Below are 23,350 nucleotides of genomic sequence, written 5' to 3'. Positions count from 1 at the left end.
CGGTAACCCAGGTGCCTACGAGTTCTGCCAGTTGCCATGAAAATACACATAAACAGCTACATGACAGCGATGCTAATAGTGGAAAAGCAACAGCACTTGACAAAATCGATCTTCTTGGACTAGGCACAGACAGTAAATTAATCAGTGAAGATAAGTTTATTTTATCTGTGCAAAAATCAGTTCTGTTAGATTCTGAAGCTACAACAGAAAGCAATGAAGACGACTTCCTTGCAATAGTGGAACCAGTTTTTTTAACTTTTGTGTTGGATGTTGTGGAATACATTGCAGACTACGGTGCACGAAACCTAGATTGGAAAATAAAATGTAAAGCATATTTAAGGGCTATCTATCTCCATGGACAGTGAGAACAGCCCTTTAAAATAATCTAAGAGTTTGGTGTCAATTAAAAACCGTGTGGGTTTGGTGCAACCATCTTCGTATGTCAACCACATTTGTAAGAGTTGTAAATCGATTTTTCAGAAGACCACTTTAAAAGGCAGACTGAAGAGTAACCTTAGCAATTACTCCAACAATGTATTCACAATAAAGTGCCTGGCAAAGGGTTCAATATATAGTGTGCGCGTGATTTTTTTGAGACTGCAGTCCAATACGTACTATACTGTGCAGCCACTGTTACACTATGCTTGGTTTTCTCCTAGACGGTGGTACTGTACCTCGTACGTCATGCCGTAGCGTGCTCTCCTGCCATTGTAACCGGTAATGTTATGTCCGAGTGACTTCTCTTGCTGACTGACCTTGTAGTTGACGTGACACAATGTTGTACACAATGGTTACGTATTCGAATCGAGAGCTCGCCGACATGGTGTTTACTTATGGAAAGACAAATGGCAATAGCAAGCAGGGAGCAATGTTATATCAGGAGACCTATCCCCACCGAGAACAATCATAGCATTCAATGCTTGCAACAGTGTTTCGCCATTTGTCTGAGACAGGCTTGTTTCAGAAAGCAGGAAATCGTGAAGAACGTACCCGAAATGTTCGGACACCAGATTTGGAAGAAAATGTAACTAACACTGTGGAAGGCGACTGCCGTGTCAGTGCCAGGCAGTTGGCCGCCTTTATGCGGAGTGGTATTTTCAACTTTCACAATAGTCATCTGTGGGATAGTACGCAGAACCCTCATGGCATCGTGACAGTGAATCATCAGCATCGGTGCAGCTGGAATGTATGGGCCAGGATAACTGGCGACTATATTTTGGGACCAGTCTTCCTTCCACGTCGCTTAACAGACCGGACCTATCGACGTTCCTTTTGCCCCCTGCTGGAAGAAGTGATGTTTCGAAGGGTTATGTGGCTGCTACATGAGGGTGCTACAACCCACTTCGCCGTTAACGTCCAGGTGCATCTGCATCGTGTCCACCCTGGTCGATGGATTAGACAAGGGGGTCCAGTTGCATGGATGCTCGTTCACCAGATCTAAACCCACGCGACTTCTGGTTATGGGGCCATCTCAGAAGTATCGTGTATGCAGAGCCTATTCCAGATGTGGAGACACTGGAGCAGTGTATTCATGCTGCCTTTGACACTGTTCGGATGCAGCCTAGGCGATGTAAACGTGAGATACAGAACATGCATGCATTGAAGCACATGGGAATCATCTTCGTCTCTGTAACAACGTATGATTGAATAAATGGTCCCTAGAATGGAAACAATGTATTTCAGGACAAAAGTTCATCAGACCTTTTTTGTTCTGCATCCTCTCATCGATCAATTCCTTGAGTTTGTATATGATGGGAAAAACTACCATGTGTATAGTTCAAGAAATGGAATTGAAAGTGCCTTGCTTATCTATACACTTGACATCGTTCAGGTTTTATGAATACAATTGTAGAAAAACAGTTAGCAAAAATGCTAAAGAGATTCACAGTAACATTATATTCTATATGACATTAGTTTCAATGGAAGAAAAGCAAAATTACACTGGCTACATTTTGTAAAGGCAAATTCCTTATATTCACCATCAATGAACCTTTCACTTTGTGCCACATATTTTGATGAACGCACATACTTTTAAGTTAAACATAAAATAATGTGCAAAATGTTCCCTATGCAGAGAGAATTATATTTTGAAATGATTTTATTATGATATTACGGAAAATGGTTTCATAATAAACTAACACTAACTTCGGTCTGTTGAGACTGGGAGTCAAGCCTGAGGAAATCATTAAGTCATCAGGAGTAACTCTTCTGTTGCAGAAATAGATAATAATCGAATCCTTACACGCATTATGTTTTAGAACAGATAATTTGGATCACAGTGTTGTCAGATTTTTTTTTTTTTCCAACGTAAATCTATACTCTAATTGTGAACATATGAACTCTGTGACAAGTTCCTTTAAGTCAAACTTTCATCAGCATCTGTCTATACATCAATACATTCTGGATTGGTCATCACTGACATTGGCACTGTGAGTGCCCTTTTTCCTTTAGATTTAAAAATAATTTTGTCTCCCCCGTAAGCAGTGGTTTTTCTACTCTGAGGACTAGCTGAGAAATTGTTGGACATTTTGTAAATAGTAGTTTTTAGACTGCGACATTGGTTACAGTGTTATTAGTGTTACTTTTAAAAACTAAACGCATACGTTATGTTCAACTGTGTTACGACTCTTAGCGTTTGATTTTGTTGTTGTTACCAGTTGACTGTGTAGTTTCATTGGTGATAATAAATATAACATGTAATTGACGACATTGTGTTAATTCCATTGTTAAAGAAATGGGTATGTATTTCTCTATAAAATTTTATGTCGCTGGAAATAAACGGTTCCTCAGGCAAGTTGGTACTCCAGCAGTTTCACAGTGCAAGGATGTTACTACGACCATTTTCTAATATCCATTTGCTACAGAGATTTTGTTTCCGCCCATTGATAGCCATAAGATGAACTCAGAATTTAAATACGTGATTCAGTTATAAGCAGTACCATATAATTACTATGGCAAGAATGTGCACTAGCAGTTACACTAAACTCTGTGATCCAGAACTCAGTAGTACGCCATGACAAGTCATATAGGATGACGAAACAACAGGGCTTAACATGGCGACCTTTGATGCCGTACAAAGCTCATCAAATCCCGAAAATATAGCCATTGTGGTGTACAGGCGACATCTCGGCCGAACTCTGAAGCAAAAAGGCATTTCAAATACTTCTCCCCTAGTGAAGAACAAAATATGGAAATCAGTGCTACAACAGGCAAAATTAGAAGGGTAAGTAGAGGCACTTAGCACAGAGAACACTAAGCTGATGCAACGAGTAGAAGTACTGACCTCAGAGTGCATATTGGTACAGGGATCACGGTCCCTGAAGCCTTCGGCCGTTAAAGACCAGAGGGACAGATGAGATGCTTAGAAGAAAATCGGCGGTAAACACAAGGAGTTGAGTTGTTTTGCGACTCTGTACCCAATGCCAAAGAAAAAATACAGCACTTTGAAGACGAACTGCGAGAGGCACTAAATGAAAATCGAGCTCGAAGTACTGAAAACAAAATTTTCGCCTAGTCCTCCGTATTTGTTGCAGCAGCTGGAAGCCAAAAATACAGCAAAAACACCACAGAAAGAAGAGGCCAAAGAAAAACAGGCCACGATAATATTCATAAGACGTACTAATAATAAAGACATAGACGACGTCAGAGAAACTATGACTACAGAAATAGACCCAGAACAGTGAAAACTAAAAATCAAAGCGATTAGAATCACACCAACGGTAGATTTCTATATAAGTAGACTGTAAGAAGCTGCTAGCAAAGACAAGGACAGTGTATACTAAGTGTGAAGAGAGGAAAAAAGCACAAACAGCGCGTAGTTACGTACAAGGTTCCAAGGACAGTAACTGAGGACGAATTCATGTAGCTCCACAAACTAAACATGGTTGACAATCTAACCAGAGAAGAATTTGAAGTTCAAAGCAGACCCCAAGGACGAAACACAACAAATATAATCCTGGAAGTCACACCAAAAGTTTATACAATTCTATTGAATAAAGAAAGTGTTTTTATTAACTTCATGGCACCGAACGTAGAGGATTATGGCGTAGCAACAAAGTGCTGCGTTCTGGGACTTGTGACTAAATACGCCGAGAGACACAGATAACTGGCGCCAAGTGTGGAGAAACAGGACATTTAAAAGCAAATTGCATATTAGGGATTCTCCTGTGGACTGCATCCCGTGTAAACAAAGAAACATAACTTACAAAAAAGCGAAGGACCAGAGTGCCCCACCAACAGACAACTACACGACCGACTGATCGGAAAAGTGCCGTCTGAGTTATCGCGAAGACGGAAAGCAACTGAGACTACTTCAACTTAAGGGGCTCCGGAAAGGCTCAAAATCATGAAAAGTTCAATTTTTACTTTTTTGCGTTTTATGAATCTGCAGACTATTACCTTTTAATATATATATAATTTATTCAATTCCGAGGACTACAACTATTTTTAAATTTTTTTTGAAATGTGTTCTACATGGGCGTGACCCACTGTGGCGCTGTTAAACTGCTGTCAAATGGTGTTATTATTAACGTCCGTGTTCATCAGGTACATTTTAGTGATGTGAGATAAAGTATGTGTTGTGGCTAACCTGTGATCGTTCAATATATATCGCTGGTGTGATTGTCGATTGTTTCATGTTTATTTACTCTGTCGTTATCTCGAAAATATTCGTAATTAATTCTGTTTCTTGAGTCTCTGTTTTGTTGAAGTATAATAATGAGTAAAAGTAAAGTTATTAGAAATCCTCTGAAGGCTTTTAAGAAAAGGAGAAATGTTGGAAAGCCAAAGGTATGTGTTATTACTGTAAACAATAAAGACGATGAAAATCCCCAACATAGCTTGTGTCCCAAAGAAGAAGACAGTTGGTGTAAATATAACAAAGGATTGCTAACTGGTGAAGTGTACACTCATAAGCATAGTCTGCCTCATGCAATAATGGAGGTGATAAAACCTATTTTCAGAGACTTAGCAGCACCTGAACTGTTGAAAAAGTGTATTCACGGAAAAACTCAAAACCCCAATGAAAGTGTAAATAGTGTTATATGGTCGAGAATCCCCAAGACTGTATTTGTTGGAATAGAAACACTTCACTTTGGTGTGTATGATGCTGTTGCGACTTTCAATGATGGTAACATTGTAAGGTGCAAGGTATTTAGAAATATGGGAATGAAGATAGGTTCTAACATGGTACGAGCGATGCTTGCTTTAGACAAGGAACGCCTTCGGGCTGCAGACAGGGCTGTAAAGAGTCTAGAAATACAAGCAAGAGTAAACAGGAGGAGGAACAAGAGGAAGCTGGAGGAGGAGTTTGCAGAGGATGAAGATCCTATGGACCTGGAATGCACTAAAAAGTTAATCCAATCTTTGTCGCTCGATTCCCAAAACTTTTATTTTCTCATACTAATTACATGTTTTCTAAGGATCTTCCAAACATATTTGTTTCAAACTTTCAGTAAATGTTACACAGTACCTTCTGCATAATTTAACACAGCCTTTTTCCAAAAAACTGTATATTTTTGAATATATAAATAAAAAATTGCAAAAAAAGTTGTGAATTTTCATTACAATTGAAAAAAAATCATCTTTAATAACTGAACTAAAATTTTGTAAAATCCCTGTGTTAAGTTGTAGCCCATATTCCAATACATAATCTGTAAAAAGTTCAACTTCCTACCTCAATTTCTTTGTGAGGAAAGATGTAATTTATAAGCGTTATTTTAACATTGCAAGTATAGGGCGTTCCGGAGCCCCTTAATGTGATGGAGAGCAGGCTAGTGAGTAATGAGCTTCCATGACGCTTATACTGTAGCTTCAGTGCATGCCCAATACTTCAACGCGATCCAACCACATGTGCAGTGGATGGACTGGGGCAAAGTATGCAAAGGGGAGAAAGCTGTTGACTAGCTGATATAAATGTTCGGTCAGCACTCTGGCATGGTAGCACTTGTGACGCAGTAACGAGAGGGAAACCTTCATCGAGGCCTTTGCTCAGTTCAACCAGTATGTCGTCAATACAGGCCAGCTATTGGTAACAGGGTACAGAGCAACATAGATATCGCAGTAGCCAATCACAGCACTCCCTTGCTGTCATACACGGGATGTACATCAATATCTGACACACAGCAATCACGACGCAATAGTAATAGAGCTGCAGGCAACTTACTAGAGGGAGAATTACAATGACAAGCAATTAAACTTGCAAAAAGCAAACTGGGCAAAAGTAAGGCAATAATGGAAACAGCTAATTTGGACATGGGACACAGCAGTGTCGACCCCACAGCACATGTCGTCGCGCAATTGCTAGTAAGAGCGCAGGACCGAGCAATTCCGAAGTTTAAGAATAGATTAAATGCAAGAAAACCTTGGACCCACGAGCTTACACTACTGCGTCGGGACTCTACGAAAAGCGTAAATTTTACCACAGGGTATTAACTGTGCTGGAAAACATAGTACCGAGAGACTAGAGAGCAAAAGCTAAATACAGAGAGAAACTAATCGTCATAAGACAGCAGCACTGGAGGAGCACTGCTTCACAAGCCTCTCCTAGACTATAACTGGATGTCAAATGGCCCAGAGCATACAGAATTGTGGAGAAATCTAGACGCTGACCATGAGACTGGGACAGCAACATTTACTTTTGCAGAAAGGGAGGTGCTAATAGCAGTTTTTCAAATGAAGAAAAAAACCCCTGGAGCTCGTGGATTCACTTGGAGACACTACAAGAGGTCGCTCAACAAATAACACCATTCCTAAAAGACATACTAAATGAAGCTCTGATATTACGATAAGTACCAGCGACTTTAAAAACAGCCAATACACATCTTATCAACAAGTTCATAGAAAAAAAAAATCCGACCTTAGGCAAAGCGCAAGAACGGCTGCCGTTTAACCTCTTAAAAGCACGCAGAGAACTTATGGGCTTCAGTGATAACCAGTTCGGGTTCCAAAGGAACAAGTCAATAGACGCTGTGAATCACATTAAACAAGCATTACGGCTAACCCACGAAACAGACTGGAAATATGGGCTCGTAATACTGATAAATATTCCAAGTGCATTCGACAATACGTGATGGCCCGCATTATTTGCGCGCCTAAGAAGTTGCAAATACCAGCATACCTGCATCATAGTTAAAGGGGCTACCGCCGAGATAGTGGTACAACGGAGAGCAGGAAACTGCCAACTATTAAATAAAATAACAAAGGGATGTCCACAGTTTGATCTACCTGGGGCACGTATTTTGGGACATAACAGTTCCACTCGTTAACCTTGGGGAGTAGGACGCAAACACCATCAGGATAGTGGGATATGCCGACGATTCAAGAGCAGACTTTCAACGCAACGCTAGCAACAATCCTTGAAATGAAATAGTGGTGCTGGAAGAATAAGCTTAGCCTAGCCCTGAACAAGACTTTATACATGCTAATGAAAGGTAACTTGTGGTAAGACCCTACTACACGTCTTGGAAACAACATCGTAAGAAAGCAGATTACTAGATACCTAGAAGTTCACTTGCATGACAGACTTATCATAAACAACCTCATAAGACTCGTCACAGAAAAGGCAGTCACAATACCGCATAAATTGGCGAGAATAAATACCATCGAATACAGAATGCCTCTAATTCCGATTTAAGACCTATTACTATGCATTATAAGAGTCCATAGTGTTTCTCGCTGCGAGTAATTGGGCACACAGACTAAACCTATCAACTATCGTAAATGCTGCTCGCCGAGGACATCGAAGTGTAGTACAGCTATCAGGAGCCTTTGGAACAACGTACATCGAAGCCCGGTGTTTGTTGCTTGTCACCTATTCAATTGACCATACCGTTAAATGTAGAGTTGAACATATTGGCTGAGATTAGGAAGGCATACCCACAAAAAACTATCGAAAAAGATACAGGGTGACTGCCTGACAACAACACTATGATGCCAGCGCTAACGTTAGAAGATTGTACTCATTTTTCCCTAACATCGAGGAAGGATTTCGTATGGAACATGATCCAAGCAGAGAAGAGAGCCACTTCCTAAAAAGCTGTGGACCATACACAATGTGCATAACCCGCATAAACCAAGGCTGCGGAGGTAATTGCAGATGTCGACGTCAGGGTACGCCACATTGTTTTGACGTGCAACAGACAGGAACCAAGATGGCAAATCCAGCTGTCACAATATGACTTAAATCAATCGATGTGGGATCCAGAGATACGGAAATAATTAGCTGAAGCTGCAGGCAAGAGCCCAAGGGCAGTACAGAAAAGCAAGACAGCATTAACACCTGTGGAAACAATGAAGAAATAATGTAAATTGTCACCATATATACAACTGTCATGACCAATGTGACACGTGTTAAAGGTGATAAACACTCTTAGTATCTTACGGTTTAAAGATGTAAATTTAAAGGTCTAAAAGTTAAAAGGTTTTAATCTTTTATTTTAATTACAATGTTGTCATATTTTAAATTCTCTTAAGGTTTTAAGAATTAACAAGCTGATAAATAACATGCAGTCTCCTAAATATTTTGTGTGTTTTAAGTTAGGTGGAATACTTCAGCTTCTTAATGTATTAATGTTTTAAAATTGAGTCTGAGGCTTGGACATAAGTGGGGGTAAAATTTTAAAATAGGTATTTACATGTTTAAGCATTTACATGTTTTAAAGTTTTACGTTTCAATATTCTACTACTTCAAAATGGTTCAAATGGCTCTGAGCACTATGGGACTTAACATTTATGGTCATCAGTCCCCTAGAACTCAGAACTACTTAAACCTATCTAACCTTAGGACATCACACAACACCCAGTCATCACGAGGCAGAGAAAATCCCTGACCCCGCCGGGAATCGAACCAGGGAACCCGGGCGTGGGAAGCGATAACGCTACCGCACGACCACGAGCTGCGGACTCTACTACATCAGGTGGCAAGGTGGTGGAATACCCAGATTTTGTTATTTAAGGTTACAGTTATATAGTTATCTGGGAATATAATTCACATTCTTATGTTAAAAGTAGCTATGATAAAAACCCAAAACCTAACATAAATCGTACAGGACTTAAAGCTAGTCTTAGTAAAACAGTTAGCAGGGTTCAGAATAGAAGTTCAGAACGTCAAGTATAATATTGCAGAGCATCAAGAATCTGAGTGTTAAGTGTAAAAACTGAACTATTGTACTTTGACTAGAGACAATCGTATGTGATTACAAATGATTATGGGAGTTCCAAGACACCTTTGTACTATGAATCCAAAAACTACCTACCAGTATTGTCAACTGTTTAAATAATCATAAACTCAAATTTATATCCAGGCATTGTGAATGAAATAACAGCGAATGAAACCACTTAAACTTCCAGGCATGGAATAACATTTCTTTTTGCAGTTTTTATTTTAAACTATTGCATCATAGTGAAAATTTTTGTAAGTCAATACCAGTTTATATTTGTTTAAAGAAAATAGACGAAGCTGCAAACAATGACTAAACAGAGGGCACAATGATCCACTTCCACGTGATGGGACACGGACAACGCCACATACAGCAGGATTGCTTCGTGTGTCAGCTAAGAAACCAGCCTGTGTGAAATACGAGGTGTGTGAGAAACGTAATGAGAAAGGCAACACTGCGAGTGATCTGGCAATGCTGTGTTCTGTGTGTTTGTGTAGAATGGTGTGTTTATCCCTTCCCGATGCTCTGTCAGTGTTTCAGCACCGTACAGCCTTCACGTGATTCTTGAGAGCGCCATCAGTGAAGATGTTTTTGTTGTGTGTTACGAAAATGGAGTAGTGGAATTAGAGCAACGTTGTACCATAAAGTTCTGTGTTAGACTTCGGGAATCCGCGAGTGTGACATCTGAAAATTTGAAACAGGCCTATGGGGACAACCCTTTTCAAGAGCACTAGTTTTTCCCTAGCACAAATCATATTTGGAAGGCCAAGAACACATTGAAGCTGAACCTTCAGATTCAGAAACCAACGAAAACGTCGAACTTGTACGTGCTCTTGTGAAATTGTTACTTCTGTATAAACTGTCAACTACTTGTTTTAGAGTGATGTCCTTGAAGGCTCAAGAGTAGAGTGAATCGATTGAGACCTCGGACATTGCTCCAATGTTAGGCGCGTGATGGGGCCCCTTAGGGATATGGCGGATAAGGAGGGGAAGAAATCCAGTGTGCACTCCGTGTGCATCCCGGGTGGAGTCATTCCTGATGTGGAAAGGGTCCTTCCGGATACCATGAAGAACACAGGGTGCAGCCAGCTGCAGGTGGTGGCACATGTCGGCACTAATGACGTGTGTCGCTTTGGATCCGAGGAAATTCTCTCTGGATTTCAGCGGCTATCTGATTTGGTGAAGGCTGCCGGTCTTGCTTACGAGATGAAGGCAGAGCTCACCATCTGCAGCATTGTTGACAGAACCGACTGCGAACCTTTGGTGCAGAGCCGGGTGGAGGGTCTGAATCAGAGGCTCAGACGGTTTTGCGACCGTGTTGGCTGCAGATTCCTTGACTTGCGCCATAGGGTGGTGGGGATTCGGGTTCCACTGCATAGGTCAGGAGTTCACTACACTCAGCTGGCGGCTACACGGGTAACGGAGGCTATGTGGCGTGGACTGGGCGGTTTTTTAGGTTAGAAGGCCTCGGGAAAGTACGGGGTGGGCTGCAATCTCAAAGGGTGCATGGCAAATACAGGGAATACTTGGATCAAGGAACAGTCGGAATTGTAGTTGTAAATTGTTGTAGATGTGCTGGGAAAGTCTCTGAGCTTCAAGCGCTAATAGAAGGCACAGAAGCTGAAATCGTTATAGGTAATGAAAGCTGGCTAAAGCCTGAAATAAGTTATGCAGAAATTTTTACGAAGTCTTAGATGGTGTTCAGGAAAGATAGATTAGGCAGAATTGGTGGTGGAGTGTTTGTGTCTGTCAGTAGTGGTTTATCTTGTAGTGAAGTCGAAGTAGATACTCCGTGCGAATTGGTATGGGTGGAGGTTATACTTAACAGCCGAACTAAGTTAATAATTGGCTCCTTCTACCGACCCCCAGACTCCGATGATATAGTTGCTGAACAGTTCAGAAAAAATTTGAGTCTCGTAACAAATAAATACCCCACTCATACGGTTATAGTTGGTGGGGACTTCAACCTTCCCTCGATATGTTGGCAAAAATACTTGTTCAAAACCGGTGGTAGGCAGAAAACATCTTCCGAGATTGTCCTAAATGCTTTCTCCGAAACTTATTTCGAGCAGTTAGTCCACGAACCCACGCGAATTGTAAATGGTTGCGAAAACACACTTGACCTCTTAGCCACAAACAATCCAGAGCTAATAGAGAGCATCATGAGTGATACAGGGATTAGTGATCACGGGTCGTTGTAGCTAGTCTCAATACCGTTTCTTTCAAATTCACCAGTAACCAATGCAAATAATTTTATTTAAAAAAGCGGATAAACTGTCACAAGAAGCCTTTCTAAGAGAAAATCTCCATTCCTTCCGAACTGACTATGCAAATGTAGACGAGATGTGGCTCAAATTCAAAGATATAGTAGCAACAGCAATTGAGCTCCAGGGAAGCGTCCTGGGACCTCTGCTGTTCCTGATATATATAAATGACCTGGGTGACAATCTGAGCAGTTCTTTTAGGTTGTTCGCAGATGATGCTGTAATTTACCGTCTAGTAAGGTCATCCGAAGGCCAGTATCAGTTGCAAAGCGATTTAGAAAAGATTGCTGTATGGTGTGGCAGATGGCAGTTGATGCTAAATAACGAAAAGTGTGAGGCAATCCACATGAGTTCCAAAAGAAATCCGTTGGAATTCGATTACTCGATAAATAGTACAATTCTCAAGGCTGTCAATTCAACTAAGTACCTGTGTGTTAAAATTACGATCAACTTAAAGTTGGAAAGACCACATAGATAATATTGTGGGGAAGGCGAGCCCAATGTTGCGTTTCATTGGCAGGACACTTAGAAGATGCAACAAGTCCACTAAATAGACATCTTACACTACACACGTTCGTCCTCTGTTGGAATATTGCTGCGCGGTGTGGGATCCTTACCAGCTGGGATTGACGGAGGACATCGAAAGGGCAGCTCGTTTTGTATTATCACGTAATAGGGGAGAGAGTGTGGCAGATATGATACGTGAATTAGGATGGAAGTCATTAAAGCAAAGACGTTTTTCGTCGCGGCGAGATCTATTTACGATATTTCAGTCACCAACTTTCTCTTCCGAATGCGAAAAATTTTGTTGAGCCCACCCTACATAGATAGGAATGATCATCAAAATAAAATAAGAGAAATCAAAGCTCGAACAGAAAGGTTTAGGTGTTCGTTTTTCCCGCGCGCTGTTCGGGAGTGGAATGGTAGAGAGATAGTATGATTGTGGTTCGATGAACCCTCTGCCAAGCACTTAAATGTGAATTGCAGAGTAATCATGTAGATGTAGATGTAGACAGGTGGATGCTGCATTATGACAAAGCGCCATAACAGATGGCCACAGCAATCGCAGAATATTTTACCTCAAAAGGCATTCCTGCTGTTCCACAGTTCCCTATTCATCTGATCAGAGTGCTTGTGACTTTTTTCTTTTCCCGAAATTAAAAAAAAATGTCTTAAAATGATGTCATTTTGGGACTCAGGCCAGAACTGAAAAAAATGTGACGAAAAAGTTGAAGTCCCTATTAGTTGAAACATTTCAGCAGTGCTACCAACACTGGGGACACAGACTTCGCAGGTATATAGTTGCAACTACTTTCAAGGAGGCGTCATTGTTGTTTGAAACAAAAAAATAAAAATAAAAACTTTGGTAGATAAAAAATCACTCACTACCTTTCTCACACCTCGTAGAACCCGTGGCATGTATAAAGGCGGCAGGTTTTAAAAGAATAGCAGCAGTGAAAAAACGTCTGTCACTCATAGCCTGATTGTTAGCATACTAGACTGGTAAGCAGAAGGTGGTCGGTTGGTAGACACCAGCCGGTGACCACGCCGCGCCTCACCACAGCTGTTTCGCCGTCGGCGATTCTCTCTCCGTTTTCAACGATTTGGTGATTCACACCAGCAATATGGCAGCGTTCAGTAGAACAAACACCACGCTGCAGTGTGCTTTCAACCCAGATTACGAAATGCCATCGTCTTATGGAATTCAGGTGTGGACGCATCACGAACTGAAAAATTACTAACCTAGTAGTCAAGGAAGGCAGGATTCGGTTACGATTGTGCACGGGGCCGTAGCCAGTTACTGTTGGTTCCCTTTTGCAATTACACACATTTATTTTAAAACGGTAATTCCAGACTCAGCAATATAAAGATATCACACGTTATTAATGAAGGAATAAACGACTGTGTAGTTAATAGTGCTTTCAGTGCGCTACAATTTACCAAATGAGCATAAAATACAGAGACAGAAAATGATGTTTTAAAAACAAGCCAATGTGATGCTAATTAGAATTTTAAGGCAAATAACCAAATCACGGCTGTAGACAGTTAACGCCAGGAAAGGTTTTTAGGTTTAGGGATGAAAGGGACCAAACTGCAGAGGTCATCGGTCTAACGCCAGGAAAGGCAATTATAAAAAAAAATTAACAAACATACTATAAAGCAGCAATACAATAGCAAGGTTAATTTAAAAAGACAGGCAACTGATCACCAAACAGGTCAGACAGAATGATGGTAAACTTGGTGGCACAAACATTTAAACCTGCTGTAACGCCAAGAATGGTAATACCATAAAAAAAAATTAGAAACATACAGTGATAACGCAAAAGAGCCAGTAACAGACGGTGCACCAGGAATCGACCTCTGAGTAGGTCCGGAAAAAAAAAAAAAAATCAACTTTCGCGAGCGACGACATAGGCAGCCAAGAGTTACAAAAAAAAAATGGTTCAAATGGCTCTGAGCACTATGGGACTTAACATCTGTGGTCATCAGTCCCCTAGAACTACTTAAACCTAACTAACCTAAGGACATCACACACATCCATGCCCGAGGCAGGATTCGAACCTGCGACCGTAGCGGTCACGCGGTTCCAGACTGAAGCGCCTAGAACCGCATGGCCACACCGGCCGGCCAAGAGTCGCATTCACTTCAGAAGATGGTAACTCAGACTTGTGACAGTCTAACGAATGACTAATGATGATCTAGCTGAGGCTATCTGATGTCCAATAAGCCAGAATGAAATTTTCAGTCTACAGCGGATTGTGCGCTGATATGGAACTTCCTGGCAGATTAAAACTGTGTGGAGACGAGGTACTGGCGGAATTAAAGCTGTGAGGACGGGGCGTGAGTTGTGCCTGGTTAGCTCAGTCGGTAGAGCACTTGCCCGCGAAAGGTAAAGGTCCCGAGTTCGAGTCTCTGTCCGGCACACAGTTTTAATCTGCCAGAAAGTTTCAAACCAAATGCAAAGATGTAAATATACGCCAAAGCCAGAACCGGCGATCTGGACTCCACCTGCAGAATACTGTGCTTAGAGTGCCCGGAACAAGAAAGGAATCACTACCACCAGAGTAGAAGAATGACCAACCAACCTACAATTAAGAAAGCTGTCAAAAATACGCGCACACTGGACAGCAGCGGCATGGCGAGGAAACACTGCTGTTACATACAAACCCCCAGGGCAGGTAACTGGGATGATGGTGGCCACGAGGCAGGAAAAATACCACTGGTTGAACTTATCAAATAGTAACAAACTGAAAGCAATAAATAGTAATTAGAAGTGCGGGAAAGCTAATCAGATCCGCCTTCTCCAAGCACTCGCTGCTCTTTGCCTCGGCGACACTACTGGCAGCAACACGGAACCAAAGTCACTGGAGAATTGTGGGATATCACTATGATTGAAATGCACTCATCTTAAGGCTTGCTGGATCAAGTTTACGACGAAGTCGTGCACCCTCGTGACCAAAGAGAGGCCTTCCATCTGTCAGTCAATGCTCACCGCCAGCAGTCCCAGCACGTTCTCGCACTGTACGGCCCAGGCTGCTCCTGAGTCCTCAACTGAACTACACACTGACACTGCGCGGTAGAACCACGATGTCAGTCCAAAGATAGGGCCACAGTTACTACATATCGATAACGGCCGCTGCTGCCACTAGCGGACAGGCAACACTTGCGAAACCAAATGGCACCAGTCAACACGAGAAGAAGGCAAACAACCGCAACCATGTCAGCTAAACGATACGGTCTGGCCACCAACAGAGAACAGAAACCTACAAACAGCACCAACGCAAGCCGCTGCACAGCTCAATGACAACGAAATAGATCGGCTACAGATGGACTTCAATGTGTGGCTCCTTAAATCTCAGATTGGAAATCTGATTGGAGCTTTAGTAACGGAAGTTCAAGCAAAGGGACGCTGCTGTTAGCGAAATAAAAATTTTGTGTGGCGGTCAAAGCGTGCTAAACGTAAAGGTGTATAACCTACCATTTCAGGCACTAATGAAGAGGTAGGACATTGTCTGAGAGTGTATGGAGAGTTTTTGTCCGTGACCAGAGACTTCCGAGATGTAAAGGGTATCTAAAAGGTAGACTCAGGCGTCCGACTGGTCAGCTACAGAAACAGATGCCGCCTTTGACAATAGGTGGACACAGAGGTGTCGTTCAGTAAAATGGCAAGCCTCAGACGTGCTGCATCTGCAGCTCCACAGAACATACACGACAAACATGCCCAATTAGCAAACGGCCAGCTCAACTGCCAAGGTGAGAAAATGAGAATACTCCGCAACAGGCTGACACAGCCAGCTACACTATAGAGCGCTGAGATGTAAAGGCGCCCAGCCCCGGCGCAGGTAGCGCTAGGGGAAACGTCTGCTCCGACTCCCAGGGCGATATTACAATGGAGAACGAACCGGCCCCCTCCCTCCCCACCAACCAGTCGACAGAGAATTACGGAGCCCAGCGCAGTCGTCCAGGAAACCGCTGGAGGCAGTCAGATTGCCGGACCCAGCGCCCACACGCCCACCTCGAACAACGAGATGCGCGAATAGAACATAAAGACATCGATATCAGCGCAAATCCTAAAGGAATTCCTTCACGAATGCAAAGAAAACAAATTTAACTGGGAAAAGCGAAAAAGAGCCTCCAGGCAAACAAGGCTGAGCTAGGAAAACAAAGGATTATAGATGGGTACATACGATGCGGAGGCGCCGGACACATCACAAAAATAGCGAACGACAAACCTGAGGGATGTCATTCTAAGCTCATATCAAATACCAGACACCCCACGAGACCCCTAACGCCTTGGAAATGCACTGAAATACGGAATACGCGATCACCGATGTAACGTCAACAGAATGAGCTTCACAGTTAAATTACACGCTCTTTGACACCTTGTAGCACAGCCAGCATAGCTCTACTAAAAGTAGTAGTCATGTCATAACTAGGATGGGTACCAGGATACGGCTTCACCAATATAGATGCTGAAATACGATGAGGGACAACAGTTATACTCAGGACAGGTGTCGAAACAGGGAAAGCAAAATTAATGGTCGATGGACGTGAATTAGCAGTCGAAATATGAGGGACGTTCATCAGCACCATCTGGAACGGAAAACAAGAGGGCCAGGGCAGGCTTATCAACGAAAGCAAAGTCGTACGTACCACATCGGATGGCTAAAATCGTTTTTTAATTGTCCTGGGACCAAAAACCGCATATAAAGCAAAATGACATCGGCTTCTAATTTTCGTGAAACTGATACAATACATGTTGAGTATGCAGGCCACCGTTTTCTGCCTCAAGTTGAACTCGAAGAAACACCATATTCCACAATCAATTGGAATCTCTCGGGGGGTTCACGTTAAGAATGCGTTGCGAATTGCGTGGCTTCAGTTCAGCTATGTTTGTAATTGGAGCACTGAACACACCATCTTTCAAATAAACCCCCAATCAGAAGTCAGGCAGATTAAGATCAGGTGATCTGGATGGCCAGGCTGTAGGGAAATAACTGCATTCCCGAAATGCCTCTGCAGCAGCCCCTTCACTGACTATATAGTGGGCGGAGGAGTGCCGTCTTGCATAAAAATGATCCTACCCACACAACCACGTTGTTGAACGGTTGGAATTTACGTTGGTGCGCAAAAGACTCTCTAACGTAATGTTTACCAGAGACTATATAGGTAATAGGACCTACAAGACTCATCTCCGAAATAATTGGTCTAAGATAAATGACGCAGTCAACCCACACCACACAGTGACGTGCAGAATAAAGTAGTACCAGTTGATGCGCATGCGAATTTTCCGTTGCCCATATTCTGCGTACTGAAATGTCAGCAGAACGTTGCACGGCCATTCATTGTCCATTTCCGTGCAAGAAAGAAATTCCATAGCAAACATTTGTCGTGCTGGCAGGTCAGCAGGAAGCAACTCCTGAACATACGTGGTTTTGTATGTATAGTAATGTGGGATGTTCGGTTGGATTTTATGCGTCGTGCCTTCAGGCATGTCCAACATTCGGGGAAATTCCCCGTGCATTGCATGTTTGCACGCCACCGCCTCGACCCCTCCTGGAATGCTATGGCCACATCTTCGACAGATGTCAGATCAACTGCTTTCCTCCCTCTGCCACACTGCACTTCAAAAGAACCTATGTTTTAGAATTTTGTAATAATTTACTCTGAACCCTTAGCGGACATGGGACCAATGCATTTTTCTCATACCCTTGAATATCTGTAACTTCTGCAGGGCTACTGGCGCGCACTCACTCGATAGGTGCCCCACAGACTAAACACAATACCAGTGGCAAACACAGATGCAATATGGAGCTAGACATAATAATTCAACTAACAAAAATAATGGGTATCGAGAATTTCTGGTTCGAAAAATTGAATAAGAAATTCCAGAAAACATAAAAGTAAAAAAGAAACAGCCACCACACAAATCCAGGGACCCAGAACAAGGCCATACAGACTCACATTTTGAAACATACCAACACATGGATTTGCTAAGAATATGAAACCAATAATTTAACACAGAAATACGATACTGCAGTGCTTGTGTTATTCTAATTACGATACAAAGTTCCTTTGGACACGTATGCATGTAAAAACGATCAGGCACTGCGACGACCATAGCCGTTACGAAACGATCAAATGAAGTCGCAATTTTGAATAAGGACTACAGTTAGATGTAGAATGGAATAACGACAATGAAAATTAGTGCCGGATCGGGACTCGAACCGGGATTTCCCGCTTATCCCGAGCGGTCGCCTTTCCATTCTGATATCCGTGCACGTCTCACGGCCAGACCCAAACTTCCATATGTCGTCAACCACACATCTACGACCCTTACGTCCGTTATGTACAGCCTCTTACAGGTCAGACGCTGGTACTTCAAAGTCACTTGCCCAGTAACGGCAGATACACTCCTCGAAATGGAAAAAAGAACACATTGACACCGCTGTGTCAGACCCACCATACTTGCTCCGGACACTGCGAGAGGGCTGTACAAGCAATGATCACACGCACGGCACAGCGGACACACCAGGAACCGCGGTGTTGGCCGTCGAATGGCGCTAGCTGCGCAGCATTTGTGCACCGCCGCCGTCAGTGTCAGCCAGTTTGCCGTGGCATACGGAGCTCCATCGCAGTCTTTAACACTAGTAGCATGCCGCGACAGCGTGGACGTGAACCGTATGTGCAGTTGACGGACTTTGAGCGAGGGCGTATAGTGGGCATGCGGGAGGCCGGGTGGACGTACCGCCGAATTGCTCAACACGTGGGGCGTGAGGTCTCCACAGTACATCGATGTTGTCGCCAGTGGTCGGCGGAAGGTGCACGTGCCCGTCGACCTGGGACCGGACCGCAGCGACGCACGGATGCACGCCAAGACCGTAGGATCCTACGCAGTGCCGTAGGGGACCGCACCGCCACTTCCCAGCAAATTAGGGACACTGTTGCTCCTGGGGTATCGGCGAGGACCATTCGCAACCGTCTCCATGAAGCTGGGCTACGGTCCCGCACACCGTTAGGCCGTCTTCCGCTCACGCCCCAACATCGTGCAGCCCGCCTCCAGTGGTGTCGCGACAGGCGTGAATGGAGGGACGAATGGAGACGTGTCGTCTTCAGCGATGAGAGTCGCTTCTGCCTTGGTGCCAATGATGGTCGTATGCGTGTTTGGCGCCGTGCAGGTGAGCGCCACAATCAGGACTGCATACGACCGAGGCACACAGGGCCAACACCCGGCATCATGGTGTGGGGAGCGATCTCCTACACTGGCCGTACACCACTGGTGATCGTCGAGGGGACACTGAATAGTGCACGGTACATCCAAACCGTCATCGAACCCATCGTTCTACCATTCCTAGACCGGCAAGGGAACTTGCTGTTCCAACAGGACAATGCACGTCCGCATGTATCCCGTGCCACCCAACGTGCTCTAGAAGGTGTAAGTCAACTACCCTGGCCAGCAAGATCTCCGGATCTGTCCCCCATTTAGCATGTTTGGGACTGGATGAAGCGTCGTCTCACGCGGTCTGCACGTCCGGCACGAACGCTGGTCCAACTGAGGCGCCAGGTGGAAATGGCATGGCAAGCCGTTCCACAGGACTACATCCAGCATCTCTACGATCGTCTCCATGGGAGAATAGCAGCCTGCATTGCTGCGAAAGGTGGATATACACTGTACTAGTGCCGACATTGTGCATGCTCTGTTGCCTGTGTCTATGTGCCTGTGGTTCTGTCAGTGTGATCATGTGATGTATCTGACCCCAGGAATGTGTCAATAAAGTTTCCCCTTCCTGGGACAATGAATTCACGGTGTTCTTATTTCAATTTCCAGGAGTGTATATACGATATAGCAGTGCCTGTGTTACTCTGATTACGCCTGATTCGTAGACGTATGCTTGACGACATGGAAGTTTGGGTCTGCCCGTGAGTCGAGCATGGGTAGCCAAACGGTAAGGCGACCGCTCGCAATAGGCGGGAAATTCAGGTTAGAGTCCTGGTCCGGCACGAATTTTCATTGTTGTCATTCCATTTTACAGCAGATGGCAGTTCTTATTCGCAATTGCGACTTCATTCGATGTGCAACGTAGAAATGTTTAAGGGAGGACGATGACACCGACATACATATCGAAATTTGCCATTTACGAACTTCAGTGTAACAGTTGCGATGCTCTATACACAGGACAGGTCAGTAGAATATTCGAAATGAGGTATAAAGAACATAAGAGCATGCAAATATGGCACCAGACACTCAACATCTGTAGAATACCTATAACAACAAAGCCAACACCTCACCACATTAGATACAGGCAAGTAAATAATCTGATTCAGTAACAAGAAACATCGCCTACACCTTCAAGAAAACTTGTAAATCCAAAAGGCAATCGTAGAAATGAAAAACACAATAAATGACCAGACATTAACAGCTAAACGTTATTTAAAGTAATACAAAATACCCTCTTAACACCACAAAAATAGCATGTCACAAACTAGGCAACGAATCCACCCTAGATATCTCTCTCTCTCTCTCTCTCTCTCTCTCTCTCTCTCTCTCTCACACACACACACACACACACACACACACACACACACACACGCCAAAAAAAGTTTTGCATCACCCCAGTTCCCAGAACACCTAAAAATAGACGTTGACAGTGGATACTCTATCACAGACACAGTCCCTTTGACTATTGAGAGATGTCACTAAACACGCCAAAAGATGTAAATAACCATGCATGAGCAGCGCCTATTAGAAGGAGGGGGTCCGACAACCGATCAGTTCCCTTCATTCCACCAGGAAGTAGGTACATAGCTCGTGTTGTCTGTAATTCAACCGTGCCTAGACGGTCAATACCGCGGTTCGATCACGTCTGCATTGTTACTTTGTGCCAGGAAGGGCTCTCAACAAGGGAAGCATCCAGGTGACTCAGAGTGAACCAAAGCGATGTTCTTCGGACATGGAGGAGATAGACAGTATCTGTCGATGACATGCCTCGCTCAGGCCGCCCAAGGGCTGCTACTGCAGTTTTACGACTCAAACTGTGCGCAATAGGCTGCATGATACGCAACTTCACTATCGACGTCCATTCGGGGCCCATCTTTGCAACCGCACGATGCAGCGCGGTACAGTTGGGTCCAAAAACACGCCGAATGGCCCGCTCAGGATTGGAATCACGTTCTCTTCGCCGATGAGTGTCGCATATGCCTTCAACAAGACAATCGTTGGAGACGTGTTTGGAGGCAACCCAGTCAGGCTGAACGCCTTAGACACACTGTGCAGCAAGGTGGAGGTTTCCTGCTGTCTTGGGGTGGCATTATGTGGAGCCGAAGTAAGCAGTTGGTGGTCATGGAAGGCACCATAATGGCTGTGCAATACGTGAATGCCGTCCTCCGACCGATAGTGCAACCATATCGGCAGCATATTCGCGAGGCATTCGTATTCTTGGACGACAATTCGTGCCCCCATCGTGCACATCTTGTGAATGACTTCCTTCAGGATAATGATACGCTCGACTAGAGCGGCCAGCATATTCTCCAGATATGAACCGTATCGAACATACCTGGGATAGATTGAAAAAAGCTCTTTATGGACAACGTGACCCAACAACCACTCTGAGGAATCTACGCCGAATCGCCGTTTAGGAGTGTGACAAACTGGACCAACAGTGCCTTGGTGAACTTGTGGGTAGTATGCCACGACGAATACAGGCAGGCATCAGTGCAAGAGGACGTGCTACTGGGTAATAGAGGTACTGGTGTGTACAGCAATCTGGACCACCACCTCTGAAGGTACCGAGCGAGGTGGCGCAGTGGTTAGCACACTGGACTCGCTTTCGGGAGGACGACGGTTCAATCCCGTCTCCAGCCATCCTGATTTAGGTTTTCCGTGATTTCCCTAAATCGTTTCAGGCAAATGCCGGGATGGTTCCTTTGAAAGGGCACGGCCGATTTCCTTCCCCATCCTTCCCTAACCCGAGCTTATGCTCCGTCCCTAATGACCTCGTTGTCGACGGGACGTTCAACAACACTAACCTAACCTCTGAAGGTCTCGCCATATGGTGCTACAACATGAAATGTGTGGTTTCCATGAGGAATGAAAAGGGCGGAAATGATGTTTATGTTGATCTCTATTCAAATTTCCTGTACAGGTTCTGGAACCGAGGTGATGCAAAACATTTTTCGAAGTGTGTATTTTGTGAAAGTGAAAGCGACACGCATATGACTATAAGAATTTTAAGAATGTGAGTAATGATAATAATTCAATATTGTTCATGGTAGTAAGGTTAACCATGTGAACTGTTGATCTAACTGTAATAGAAGCGATAGTGTTACAATGACCACTAAAGATGCAGTTACAGGAGACATATGTGACAAAAATAATGAAAAAAAATTATTAGGTCTTCATTTACTACATGGTATTGAAATCTAAATTCCTGAATATTATGTTCCAATTTCACTCCTGAGAGTGATAGAAATAATAATTGGCAAAAGGCTCCATTCTTATTCTGTATTTCCTCATTCATTCCTAAGGCGTTTTCTTCTAGTTTCACTCAAACACTACGCAGGAAATATTTCTGTAGTACATCAAGAAGGCTGTGGAATAGCATTGCTGCCACTTATTTTGTATTCTTTGGTTAGTGGTGTTTGTTTCCAAGAGTTCGCAAAAGAGTAAAGTTTACCAAAGTGTAAAGTTTATGGAAGTCTGCAGGATAACTCGTTGCATTGAAGTGTACTTACTGCACTGTAATAATCTTGGCAGACTATGATTTCTACATAGGCTAAGATTTCAGCCAAGGCGCTTTCACACTGTCGATGTTGAAGGAAACAGATAACAGGAGAGTTGCTGCAGCTGACATTGTTGCTAATTAGTTCGAAAATCAGATTAACCGAAGACAACAAGCAAAGAAAAATATTGTTTGAGAATGAAGAGGAATATGCATGTTGTTTACACCAATTTACACCAGTTTACGCACAGAAGATAAGGCCTTTATACGAACACTGTTATATCTTTGATTCAGGTTTACCATAACTTAACATTTTAAAAACTTCATGTACCTTTTCCTCACAAACAACTGACGTTCGAGTATTTAAATGTACGATGCAACAAGTCAATACTAGAGTGAAATATTCTGTGGAAGAGTATTCATTTAATACAATAGTAAGGCATTATGTAAGAGAGAAGCCCTGAAATTACGTGCATTCCGCCCCCCCCCCCCCCCCCAGGTATTTGGAGAGCTGTAAACACAGCAAAAGAAGAAATCAAAATTCTGTTCCACAATGTTTATAAAAAGGTATACCAAATTTTGTACAACAATGCATGTGTTTTGTTCTGATGGATTTTTCAAAAAGAGAACATTCATAGTCACCTTGTTGAAAAAAATTAAGAATGTTTATCTTTACTTGTAGAAACGTATAATGTCAATAAACATGAAA

General features: G+C 43.3%; 1 protein-coding gene across 1 annotated transcript in view; it reads right to left on the bottom strand.

Annotated features, from left to right (window-relative positions):
• LOC126203380 (chondroadherin-like protein) overlaps nucleotides 1–23,350 on the bottom strand; it is a 219,421-nt gene that overhangs the window by 68,138 nt on the left and 127,933 nt on the right. The window lies entirely within an intron of this gene.

This window comes from Schistocerca nitens, chromosome 9 (genome assembly GCF_023898315.1).
Source record: "Schistocerca nitens isolate TAMUIC-IGC-003100 chromosome 9, iqSchNite1.1, whole genome shotgun sequence".
NCBI classification, from domain to species: Eukaryota; Metazoa; Arthropoda; class Insecta; order Orthoptera; family Acrididae; genus Schistocerca; species Schistocerca nitens.
This window is presented reverse-complemented; position numbering and strand designations above follow the sequence as displayed.